Source organism: Hylobates moloch, unplaced genomic scaffold (assembly GCF_009828535.3).
Source record: "Hylobates moloch isolate HMO894 unplaced genomic scaffold, HMol_V3 SCAFFOLD_43, whole genome shotgun sequence".
Classification (NCBI taxonomy): Eukaryota; Metazoa; Chordata; class Mammalia; order Primates; family Hylobatidae; genus Hylobates; species Hylobates moloch.
In genome coordinates, this window is record NW_026652318.1 from 714,006 (window position 1) to 726,110 (window position 12,105).

The following is a 12,105-nucleotide window of genomic DNA, read 5'->3' on the forward strand; positions in this document are numbered from 1 at the left end:
GCATGATCTCTGCTCACTGCAAGCTCTGCCTCCCGGGTTCACGCCGTTCTCCTGCTTCAGCCTCCCGAGTATCTGGGACTACAGGTGCCTGCCACCACACCCAGTGAATTTTTTGTATTTTTTAGTAGAGACGGGGTTTCACCGTGTTAGCCAGGATGGTCTTGATCTCCTGACTCCGTAATCTGCCCGCCTCAGCCTCCCAGGGTGCTGGGATTACAGACGTGAGCCACCGCACCTGGCTACCAAAAATTTTTAAAAAGAAATTAGCCAGGCATGGTGACATGCAGCTATAGTCCCAGCTACTAGGCAGTTGAGGCAGAAGGATCACATGAGCCGAGGAGGTGGCGGTGAGCCATGACCACATTACTGCAATCTAGCCTGGGCAACAGAGCAAGACCTTGCCTCAATAAATAAATAAATAAATAAATAGTCGCATTACTGCAATCCAGCCTGGGCAACAGAGGAAGACCCTGTCTAAATAAATAAGTAAATAAATAAATAAATATAATGAAACTATTATTCTCTAGGCAACTGAAGTACTGTTGTTTTTAAACCTATAAAATTTATTATTAAAAATACTGTCTTGATGTTGTTATAATGAACCAACTCCTGGAACTTACCCAAAGGAGGATTTCCTATTTCCCTGAGAAGGACTTCTGCACTCGTGGGATTCTAGAACAGGATAAGATTTGGGCTGTAATTTATTTACTTCAAATATGATGTTGGTGGGAGAAGATTAGAAAATGCTCCTAGGGAATATGTCAAGCAACAAGGTAGGGAAGTTAACAAACTTGAATTAATGAATTAAAGGTAACCTCAAAGGTAGGTTGGTTTAGAGCCTGTCATGAACATGCTTTGATAAATGTAAACTTAAAATTCATGTTTTCATAAGGTGATGGAATATGCACCTTGCAGACCATTTCCAAGTTTTAAAAATATCTCTCAGTTATAGTTTCCTCCCTCTTGAAACTCACTTTTTTCTCTGCCTCTGACGAGGCAGCAGAGTGCTTCTGTCTAGGAAAGGTGAGGATTACAAGGCCTAGTAGAAAATGAAACAGATAAAGTGTGAATAGGACAAGTTCTAAAATGCTTAAGCAAGATCACAAACTATTCTGATTATCTAAGATTTGCATTTGTAAATTGCCTAATCATCTGCTTGACTGTTTTCTTTTCTCAAGATCCCTAACAGTCAAGTATTCTCTTCAATCCCCTTCAGTTTTGGACCTGTTGAGTAATTCTTACAGCACATACTGAAAGTACCGTCTGATCTAACTGGCTTTAGGTCTGTATGAGACAATTTCCTCAGAGAAATCCCTAGATGTTTTCCTGATCACTCAATCAATTGATTCAACACACATTTATCTAATGGTAGTTATTGCAATGGTGACTAAGACAGTCTCCACTTGTCAGTTTCTTGTAGGGAAGTCTGTGTACTGACCACCCAGAATCACTTGGGAAAGCCTGCTGCAGATGCCCCAGTCCCATCCTGGTCCTCCTGAATCTCAGAGAACAGGTCAGGAGAATCTGCACTTTGCAGAAATTCTCTAGGCACTACTGCTTTAAGAGCTCATAGTCTTTTAAAACACTTGGGGGTGGGGAGGAGGTGGCTTATGGGTGTGGCCAAGTAGGAAAACAAACACACTAGCAAGGTAAGTGCCATAATAGAGATTTACATGCAAGGCCAAATACAGTCAGCCCTCAGCATCTGCACACTCCACATCCACAGATTCATCCAACCATAGATCAAAAATATTTAGGAAAGAAAACAATAAAAAAATTAATGCAAATAAAAGTACAATATAACAACTATTTACATAGCATTTTATTAAGTAGTATAAATAGCCTAGAGATTACTTGAAGTAGGAGCATGTGCATAGTATGCAAATACTATGCCATTTTCTATAGGGGACTTGAGCATCCATGGATTTTGGTATCTTAGGGGTTCCTGGAACCATGTCCCTGAGGAAGAGTTGCATAGAGATGATGAATTAAGCCTAACTATATTGTCAGAGAAGAGGATTACCATCAGCAGATTTTTTAAAGTAGCTAGAAGTATTATTCTTTAGAGTGTTAAGAGACCCAGCTGTTTTTTACGTGGGGTACATCTAAAATCCAATAGAAAAAAATTTAAAACCTCTACTTAAAAAAACAAGTGAATGCCCAACTGAAATTAAAGATCTTGATAATCATGTGCAGAGATCATCTGAGTTAACAGCACTTCTACTTGTATGAATTTATCCTGAGGATATAATTAGAGTTTATGTGCATGGGTTTGGTTACGAATCTCTTTCCTACAACAAATAAATTGTGACTGAGTGCTCATTTTAATCCAGCCCCAGACACAGTTTTCTGTGGGAAAGCTTTCCTCTCCCCACTTCTTATACTGTGAAAGACATTCTGGGCCATGAAGAGTTCTCATTTTTGCTATTCAGGCACTGAAAAGCCAATACTCTGTTTTTATAGTAAAGAAGGTTTTTTTTGTTTTATTTTGTTTTTGTTTTCCCCAGCACAGTAATAGAATTTAGGAATTGAATTCATTAATATCCCTTGGCAGCCTCACTGTGCAGTCTCTTGTATACAGCATACGTTTTCATGTTGATGTCCAAATTCAATATGGTGATTTTCTCAGACTGGACATCCTAGCCATTCACTAAAGAGAGATCATTCTGATGCTCACCCGCCTTTCATCTCTGACTTCTCCATTAGGCAGATAGCTCCTGGGTTTTTAAACTGGCCTGCACATGAGAATCACTTGAGCCACTTTAAATAAATATATATAAATAATATGTATTATATAATAAATATATTTATTTATTATATAACTAATAAATATACTAATTTATTATATAAATAAATAATAAATAAATATATTTATTATATATAAGTATATATATTTAAATTTCATGGGCCTTATGCATTGCATAGGGACTTTGTTGTATTTGTCTTCTCCTCTTTGGTTCCCAGTAGAGCACTGGACATATGTCGGGTAATCAATGACTTCACTTATTCATTCAACACATACTCTTGAGCATTTGTGTTCTAGGTACTTCTAAGTGCTAGGAATGCAGTAGAGAATAAAATAAATGGTCAACTCTTAACATTCTAATAAGAGGAAGACCGGTGGTATCAGGTGGCGATGGAAGCTGTAAAAATAAAATAAGACATGGTAAGGGTAGGACAACCACATAATTTATCAAAAAAGGACACTTTGAGAATAATTATTCACAATTATGTCAATATAGTACAGCTGAAATCAGGACTGTCATGGAAAAACCAAGATGTGTGGTCACTCTACATAAGGTGTTAGAAAGTGCTGTGGAAAAGGAAATGAAGTGTTTTTAAAAAATATGACGTGCTGTTACTAGAAGGCCTCCCCAAAAAGAAAACATTTAAGCAGAAGCCTGAGGAAAACAAAGGCATAAGTCACACAGCTATTAGGGAAAGAGCATCCCAGGTAGATGGAATAGCATGTGTAGGGACAAGCTTGGCATGTTAGAGGGAAATCACAGAAGCCAGTTTGATGGGAGTGGAATGAACAAGAGTACTGTTAATGAGGTCAACGGGATGACCAGAGGCCAGATTTCATAAGATCTTTTAGGCTAGGCCCATGGTAAGGACTTTGGATTTTACCCTGAGACAAAAATCTATATAATTTACCTTTTAAAAGGATCACTCTGGTGTTGTGTGGAGAGGATGGAAAGAGTGAACACAGGAAGATTAGTTAATAGACCAAGCAAGAGATGATGGTGGCCTGGATCATCATAATGGAGAGAGGTGGTTAGATTCTGGACACATGCTGAGGGTAAAGCTGAGCGGATTTGGTGTATGAGGGAAACCGAAGAGCCAGAAATGAGTCCTCAGTTTTTGGCTTGAGCAACTAGAAAAATGGATCTGTCCTTCACTTAGATGGTGAAGATTGTAGGAAGGACACGTTTTGGGGAACAGGGAGAAACAATAATGTAGTTTTGGACTTGTTAAGATTGAGACATATTAGATATTTAAGTGGGAAAATTAGTAGGAAATTGCATAATTAAGTCTAAAGTTTAGGGGAGACGTTGGAGCCACTTGCTACCACACCTAAGAAAGTCCCCATTGCCAAACTTACATAGCAAACATGTTCATTCATCCATTTTACATGTAGGTTAATTAGGAGGTCTTAAAAGTGTGTTTTTTAAAAGAGGAGCAGTGGGCCATATTCTGCATTTGCAGAGGAGGGAGATTTACTTTCACAAAGTCTGGGAGTGAGGTGTTGCCCAGTAGTGTGTCCACTCATATCATATTTCTCTAGCAGAAGGAAGCTGTAATCCCTATAAACATGAGCAAATTTAAAGTTCCCATTACCCAATTGTGACCTCATGACCCCATTCTGGGAAGCTGACTAAGAAATGACTTTGAGGCTAAAGAAATCAAACAGTTGCTATTTGTATGTTATGTGACTAAAGAAAGAAAAAATAGTCAGGCCAAGCATATGAAAATAAATCTATACAGGCTCATGCAAGCTTCTAGTAATGTAAGCCTAAATTTGGCCTTAAAACAAAAACTTATAGTATCAATTAGCATTCCCATTATTTATTGGCTTCTTGCCTACAGACTTTAAAGAAGCAGCTGTCATTTATTTTCAAATGCAAAACAGATGGAAATTTATGGTACCAGGGAAATCTATACTAAGCCAAATAAAACACTTGCAGCATTATTTACTGTATGCATTATTTTTACTTCATCACCTGCCTGAGACTCTTTGGTTTTTATTTTTCACTTTCTGAAGAGTTAGCTAAATTAGAAATCAAGGCTCTGAATGGCTTTTTCTCAGTTATCAGTGTGTTTACATTGAAACAAAGATAACCTCTTGGTTTGAAAGTTTTGCAAAGTCACCAAAAACAATGTTACTTTGGTTATAAATAACTCTCTATTGAAATGAAATAAATGTCAGCATTAGAGAAATGGAAACCAAAACTTTTTATCAGACCTCAAAGTTGAAAGGCAGGAAATGTTAGCTGCACTGACAGAACCCTAGGTACAGGGAGTTGGTGAAAATAAATAGTATGGTTACACAGATAAGTGACCCAGAAAAGAACTTGTTGCTTGACATAATTTTTATTTATTCCTCTATTTTGTTGAATGCCTGCTACAAGTAGTTGCTGGGCACGCAAGTAGTGAAAAAAATGGACATGATCTGTGCCTTCATGTTGCATATGGAAGAAGATGTATTAACTCAAATAACCAGTCAAATCAACTTACAACTGTAAACTTTAATAAGTGCTTTGAAAGAAGCCTTTCCTGGTGAAGAAACATTTGGTTGGCTCTGATGATGGAGTAAGCATGAACTAGGTCAAAAGGATATGGGTGGGAGCAGCTAATGGTGGTCAGGGGACAGAATGTTAAGTGCAAAGCCAGAATTGTGAAGCTGTGGCATGCCAAAGAGAGCCACTGTGTCTGCAAAATAGAAAGTGAGAAGGAGAGTGGCAGGAGATTACCTGGGAATGTAGACCTTCAGGCCCCCTAAGTACAGATTCTGAAGAAAAATGTATGTCATTGAAGTGCTTTAATTAGGAAAATGACATGATCATATTTTAGTTTTTAAAAGTAAAGCTGTGATGAGGGGAACTTTCACTTCCAGTAATGAATTAGGCAATTCAGCTAATACTCTTACCAAGTAAAACCACAAAAGTTGGACAAAATATTTTGAAAATTACTCTGAGAGTTAACATGACAACATCTGGGATAATATCTGGGAGAAAGAAACTCAGAGAGGTGAGTAGAGCGTTTAGAACCAGTTTTCCAAAGAGGAGTCTCAGAAGCTGAATAGAAATTTTAATAGACTAACAAGGATAGAGAGAGAAAACTGAAGTTCAAGGAAGGTAAAGGGGAGTCATGCCAGGTTTTGGGTTGGTACCCAAAGGCCTACATGAGAGTAAGGGTAAACTGGAAATAGGCCAACCCTCCTGGAGGGTTGAACCACCCACTTCAGAGTCTCTCAGGCCTTCCAACTGGATTGAATTAAGGTGATGTAGGATTGCTACTGGCCTTAATATCTTACCAGAAGCACATATAAAAATTCCTTGAAGAAAGATAACATTCTTCTTGGTCTCAAACTATTTTTACAATGATCCAAATGCAATATCTGGCACTCATAAAAAATAACCAAGAAAGCATTCACAAACTGGTGGGACAAGTCAAAGGACAAAGAAACCAAATTGAAGGTCCTCCTACAGGCCAAAATAGGGCAATTTGAATGATAAAAAGAATAATGATGGTAATTCATTAAAAAACAGTGAATAAAAAGAAAATCCATGAGTCTATAAAAATACTCAAAAAAAGTTGGAGGGCCTGGCATGGTGGCTCATGCCTGTAATCCCAGCACTTTGGGAAGCCGAGGCAGGTGGATCACTTGAGGCTGGGAGTTGAGACCAGCCTGGCCAACATGGTGAAACTCTGTCTCTATTAAAACACAAAAATTAGGTGGGCATAGTGGCACGCGCCTGTAATTCCAGCCACTTGGGAGGCTGAGGCAGGAGAATTGCCTGAACCCTGGAGGCAGAGGTTGCAGTGAGCCTAGATCGCAGCCAATGAACTCCTGACTTTCTCAAAAAAAAAAAAAAAAAAAAAAAAAAGGAGAGGGAGGGAGCACAAAAAAAGAGAGAAAACTTTTCTTTATAGAAGAATGCCAGCTAATAAATGTGGACAGATTGATAGAATTGGAAAATCACCATTTTGCAATCACAAAAGTAATAATAACGGTATATGAGGTAAACTGAAGAGCCAGGGATGGCTCTTCATTGACAATGAAAGGATTATCAATGGATACTAATGCCGCTAGGTGAGAGGTTGCAAAATAGTCATAGTTTCCAAGTATCTCCTTATACATTACTCATTAATAACACAAAGAGATAATCTGACAGTAGAGAAATCCAACACATATCACCTTAACCAAATGATCAAACTTAAAAATGAATACTGATGGGACTAATGAACATTACGAGCCTTCTTATATTAATGAATAAAGGAGGATAAACCATCATCTATGTAGTGTTGTTGCCAAGATGTTTAATCTAAACCTAAGCATTAGACAAATCCAAATAGTAAGACATTCTACAGAACTCTTTAAAAACTATCAATGTCATGAGAGGGGAAAAAAAGGCAATGGAACTATTCTAGATGAAAGGAAAGTAAAAGCTATGCCTAAACCTAATATAATACAGGATATTTTAAAATGCTATAAAGGATGTTATTTAGGCAATTGAAGAAATTTGCATATGTACTGAATATTAGATATATTATGGTATCAATGTTAAATTTCTTGAGTGTGATAAGAGAGATATTGTGATCACGTAGGAGAATATCGTTCTTAAAAGAGATACATGTTGAAATGTGTAGGAAATGAAACATCATTTTATATGTAGAGGACTTTCAAATGGTTCTGTAATATCTGTATCTATACATATGCATGCAGTCTTCACTTTGCAGGACTGTAAAAAGAGACGGTAGTACAAGATTATAAAAATGGCCATGCAAGCTGAAACTACAAAGTGATCTTAATGATCAATGGGGAAAATCACGGTTGTTCTGTCACCTTTAAAAATGTTTACTAAAACATTAAGAACACTCGTATGGTCACTTATAAATGCAGAAAATTGTAAAAAAAAAAAAAAAGCAAAACTAGTTTGTATTTAGTGCACTGTAATTTAAAACATTAGAAATATTGAGGATTAAAGTGTTTTATTTCTTTGTTAAAACTTACCAAAGGCCAGGAGTGCTGGCTCACACCTGTAATCCCAGCACTTTGGGAGGCCAAGATGGGTGGTTTGCTTGAGCTCAGGAGTTTGATACCAACCTGGGCAACCTGGTGAAATACTGTGTCTCTAAAATAATACAAAAATTAGCCAGGCATGGTGGTGTGCACCTGTAGTCCCAGCTACTCAAGAAGCTGAGGTGGGAGTATGGCTGGCACCCAGGAGGCAGAGGTTGCAGTGAGCCCTGATCATGCCACTGCGTTCCGGCCTGCATGACAGAGCAAGACCCCATCTCAAAAACAAACAAACAATCAAACAAACAAAAAACATCAACAACAAAAAACTTACCAAGAATAATTTGAACAGTGTTGCTTCTTCTGATTATATAACTTATCTTATGGATGAAGCATCTTTTCTCCACTTTCACAAATCATCATATTCCTTTCTAAGTTTAGATTAGTTTGCATTATTTTATCCTTTGCATTTTCAGTGTTGTGAAATGTTTCTAAAGAGATTTTCTAATTCTATCAATCTACGTACTTTTTTGTGAAGTTTTTTGGCAATGTCACTTCCTCTGGGGCATCTTCATCCTTTTTTGTCACAGCCACTTTCTTCATTAATGTCAATAATTCCATCTTTACTAAGTTCCCCTGACTGCATACCTAGAGTCTTTCTAATGATTACAGCGTCAACATTGCCATAGCCAACTATCTTTTCTGTAACTCTATGTTTGATTTGAATTTCACTTCCAGTGTTACTACTTTTCATGTTTTCCCTTCACTTTCATTTTTCTTGGCCAATTTCCTCTTTTTAATATCTGTTTTGTTTTGTTTTGTTTTGCTTTGTTTTGTTTTGTTTGAGACAGAGTCTTGCTCTGTAGCCCAGGCTGGAGTGCTGTGGTGCGATCTTGCTTACTGCTACCTCTGCCTCCCAGGTCCTGGTTCAAGCAATTCTCCTGCCTCAGCTTCCTGAGTAGCTGGGATTACAGGCAGGAGCCACCATGCCCAGCTAATTTTAGTAGAGATGGGGTTTCACCATGTTGGCCAGGCTGGTCTTCGACTCCAGACCTCGTGATCCACCTGCCTCAGCCTCCCAAAGTGCTGGGAGTACAGGCATGAGCTACCATGCCCTGCCTTTAATATCTATTTTTGTAAAATATTTTGTGAGTTTATCACTGGGAGACAAGGAAGTAACACAATTTCACACCTTGCTGTCTGTGCATGAACTGAAAAACAGATGTGCAGTGATCAATTGCTGACAGATTTTGAAAGCAGTGAATGATTGTTCACTGTCATTGATCATGATGCCCATTTATTAATTACATAGTGGTTGGCAGACTGAAGTTTTTGCAGTGAAGTTTGTACTTTGTGTAATTACATTTAGTAAGCATAGTCACTGAAATTTGAATCATGTCATTGGGTAACTGCCTTTGTTTGTGTATGTATGTGTATATGCACATATACATAATGTGTGTGAATCTAGAAAAAGGTCATATAGGTAGCCCATTGTATTATTCTTGCACTTTTCTGTCACTTTCAAATTTATCTTAATAAAAGTTAGGGATGGGAGGGTGGGAAGGAAGCAGATGATAAGGAGATAAGACAATGCAATAGAAAATCTAGAGAAAGAATAAATAAGCCAGGCGCGGTGGCTCACACCTGTAATCCCAGCACTTTGGGAGGTGGATCACGAGGTCACGAGATTGAGACCATCCTGGTTCACATGATTAAACCCCGTCTCTACTAAAAATACAAAAAAAAAAAAAAAATTAGCTGGGCTTGGTGGCAGGCGCCTGTAGTCCCATCTACTAAGGAGGCTGAGGCACAAGAATGGCGTGAACCTGGGAGGCGGAGCTTGCAGTTAGCCAAGATCATGCCACTGCACTCCAGCCTGGGCGACAGAGCAAGACTCCGTCTCAAAAAAAAAAAAAAAAAGAATAGATAATAAAAACAGGGAATCCAGAGACTAGAAAAGGCTATGGAATCAAACTGCCTGGGTTTGAATCTCACTTTAATTACCAGCCACGTGATCTTAGACAAGTTATGCAATATCTCTGAACTTGTTTCTCTTAAAAATTAGGGCTAAAAGAATATCTACTTCATAGGGTAATATGGATGGTTAAATAACTTTCATATATGAAGTAATTCTAAGTGTACAGATGTGTTAAGATGGGGAGATTTTACTATCTTTAGATACTAGTAAGAATCCAGAAGAGAAAGTTTGAAGCTAGGAGAAGAGATAGTAGTATATGCTTCTTAAGAAGGTGGGAGGGGACGGGATCCAAATAAGAAACAGAGGAGTTGGTCTTGCACTAAGACCCTCTCTATTTTAACAGGAGGGAAAGAGAATAGGATGGGTGAAGGTATAGGTTGGATAGTAAATTTGCTAGGGAGAAGAAGTTATTTAATTTTGTAGTCTCCAAGAAATAAAAGGTGAGGCATTTTCTGGGCATGAACATCACAGTAGGGGATTAGAGGTTGAAGAGAGTGTAGAAGACTTGAGATGGCTCTTGCAGAAAATAAGAGAGCCAGCTGGCCAAATAACTATAACAGCATTGTTGGCAGTGTGGAGTGCCCAGAGTTACTGACCTTAAAATTATAGTTCTTTCAGTCTGCCCTTTTGTGTTTCTTACTTCAGCTGCCAGTGGCTCAGCTGCCTTGGTGCAGGCATGGAGAGTGTGGGCGGTTGAGTTCATCCAGGATTGAGGTTTTTCCAGATGGATGTGAGGAAAAGATAGACAAGAGAATTTATGGTATTGGCAAGGAGATTACTGAAAGTATGTACCATGAAATCTAACCTGGGAGGGAATTAGTAGTAGGAGAGGGCTAGTGATGAGGGAGAAAATAGAGGGGACCTATTTTCTTTGGAGAATTGTTGGAGTGCTTTGGGTGTTTCCTTCCTTCTGTCCCAGGGAAAGGTAGTGGCGTCCGTGTCTCCTTAGCTCAAATAAAAAGGATACTTTATCGAAACCACCTGAAGAGGTTTAAATGTGCCTCTGGAGTTTGAAGAGCATTAAGGACTGGTACGAGTAGCTCTGTGCAAATCATCCAGGTTAGAGACGGTGGGGAGGAAAGGGGAGAAGTGGGCAGGGGCACTGGGAGCAAACTGCACATCCATAAGCAGTGAGGCAAGGGTGAGTGACTGTTTCTCCTGAGCCAGATGTGGGCCTGTGGAGAAGCTTGCCTGGGGCAACTTCAGATTCCAAAACTGGCTGGAGGGGGTATGTGACCACAGGGAGGGGAGTGGCCACCAGATAGCTAGGGGCTGAGGAGAGAATTATAGGCGGCCAGCCTGAGGAGAGACATTGCCTTCACAATGGGAGCATAGTTGGATGTTCCAAGGGGAGTATCTCCCTGAAATTCACAAAAATACCCAGTGAAGTAAAGAGTGGGCAACAGGATTCTGCCATACCAAGAGGCTGCCATAAGTGACTGTGTCTGTGCCTACCAAGTGGGACCTTGATGACCTCTCCTCCCTTTTCCTGATCCAACCCTGAAGGACACAGAGGTAGTTAACTGGGGGGTTAAGAAGGTGGGTGTGGGTGGACAGAGAGCAAGGAGAGGGAAGAAGCAGCCATCTGTATTTCCATCCCTTCTCCCCACCCCCTAGGTTTTCCAGTCTGCTGCAGCAACAAGATGGGGGTGGGGAGGTTCAAATTTTATGAGTGTCATTCAAATTTTATTGAACATTTTAATTACTGAACTGAGACCATTCTTGTGGCTGAGTTACCAGGAGAATTTTTATGACCTGAAAGAAGCCAGGAAAGTAAGTCTGCACTAGGGACAAGGAAAACAAACAAAAAAACAACTAGCCTATAGAGGAGTTGGAAAAGCATGATTGATGTGGTTTAGATCTGTGTCGCCGCCCCAATTTCATGTTCAATTGCAATCCCCAATGTTGGTGGTGGGGCCTGGTGGGAGGTGATTGGATCATGGTGGTGGTTTCTCATGAATGGTTTAGCACCACTGCTCTTGATGCTATCCTTAAGATAGTGAGTGAGTTCTTGCGAGATCTGGTTGTTTGAAAGTGCATAGCACCTCCCCACTCTCGCTCCTGTTCCTACCATGTGATATGTCTGCTCTCCCCTTGCCTTCCTCCATGATTGAAAGCTTCCTGAGGCCTCTCCAGAAGCAGAAGCTGCTATGCTGCCTGTACAGCCTGCAGAAACGTAAGCCAGTCAAATCTCTTTGCTTCACAAATTACCCAGTCCCTGGTATTTCTTTATAGCAGTGCACGAATGGACTAATAGAGTGATTTAGGGAAAAAAAAAAAAACTTGTATTATCATTCTGCTCTATAAAATTCAGTTCATTCACTGTAATACTGATTACATCGGGTTAGTAAAATAATGATAACAAGGTCCAGAGTGTGGCTGT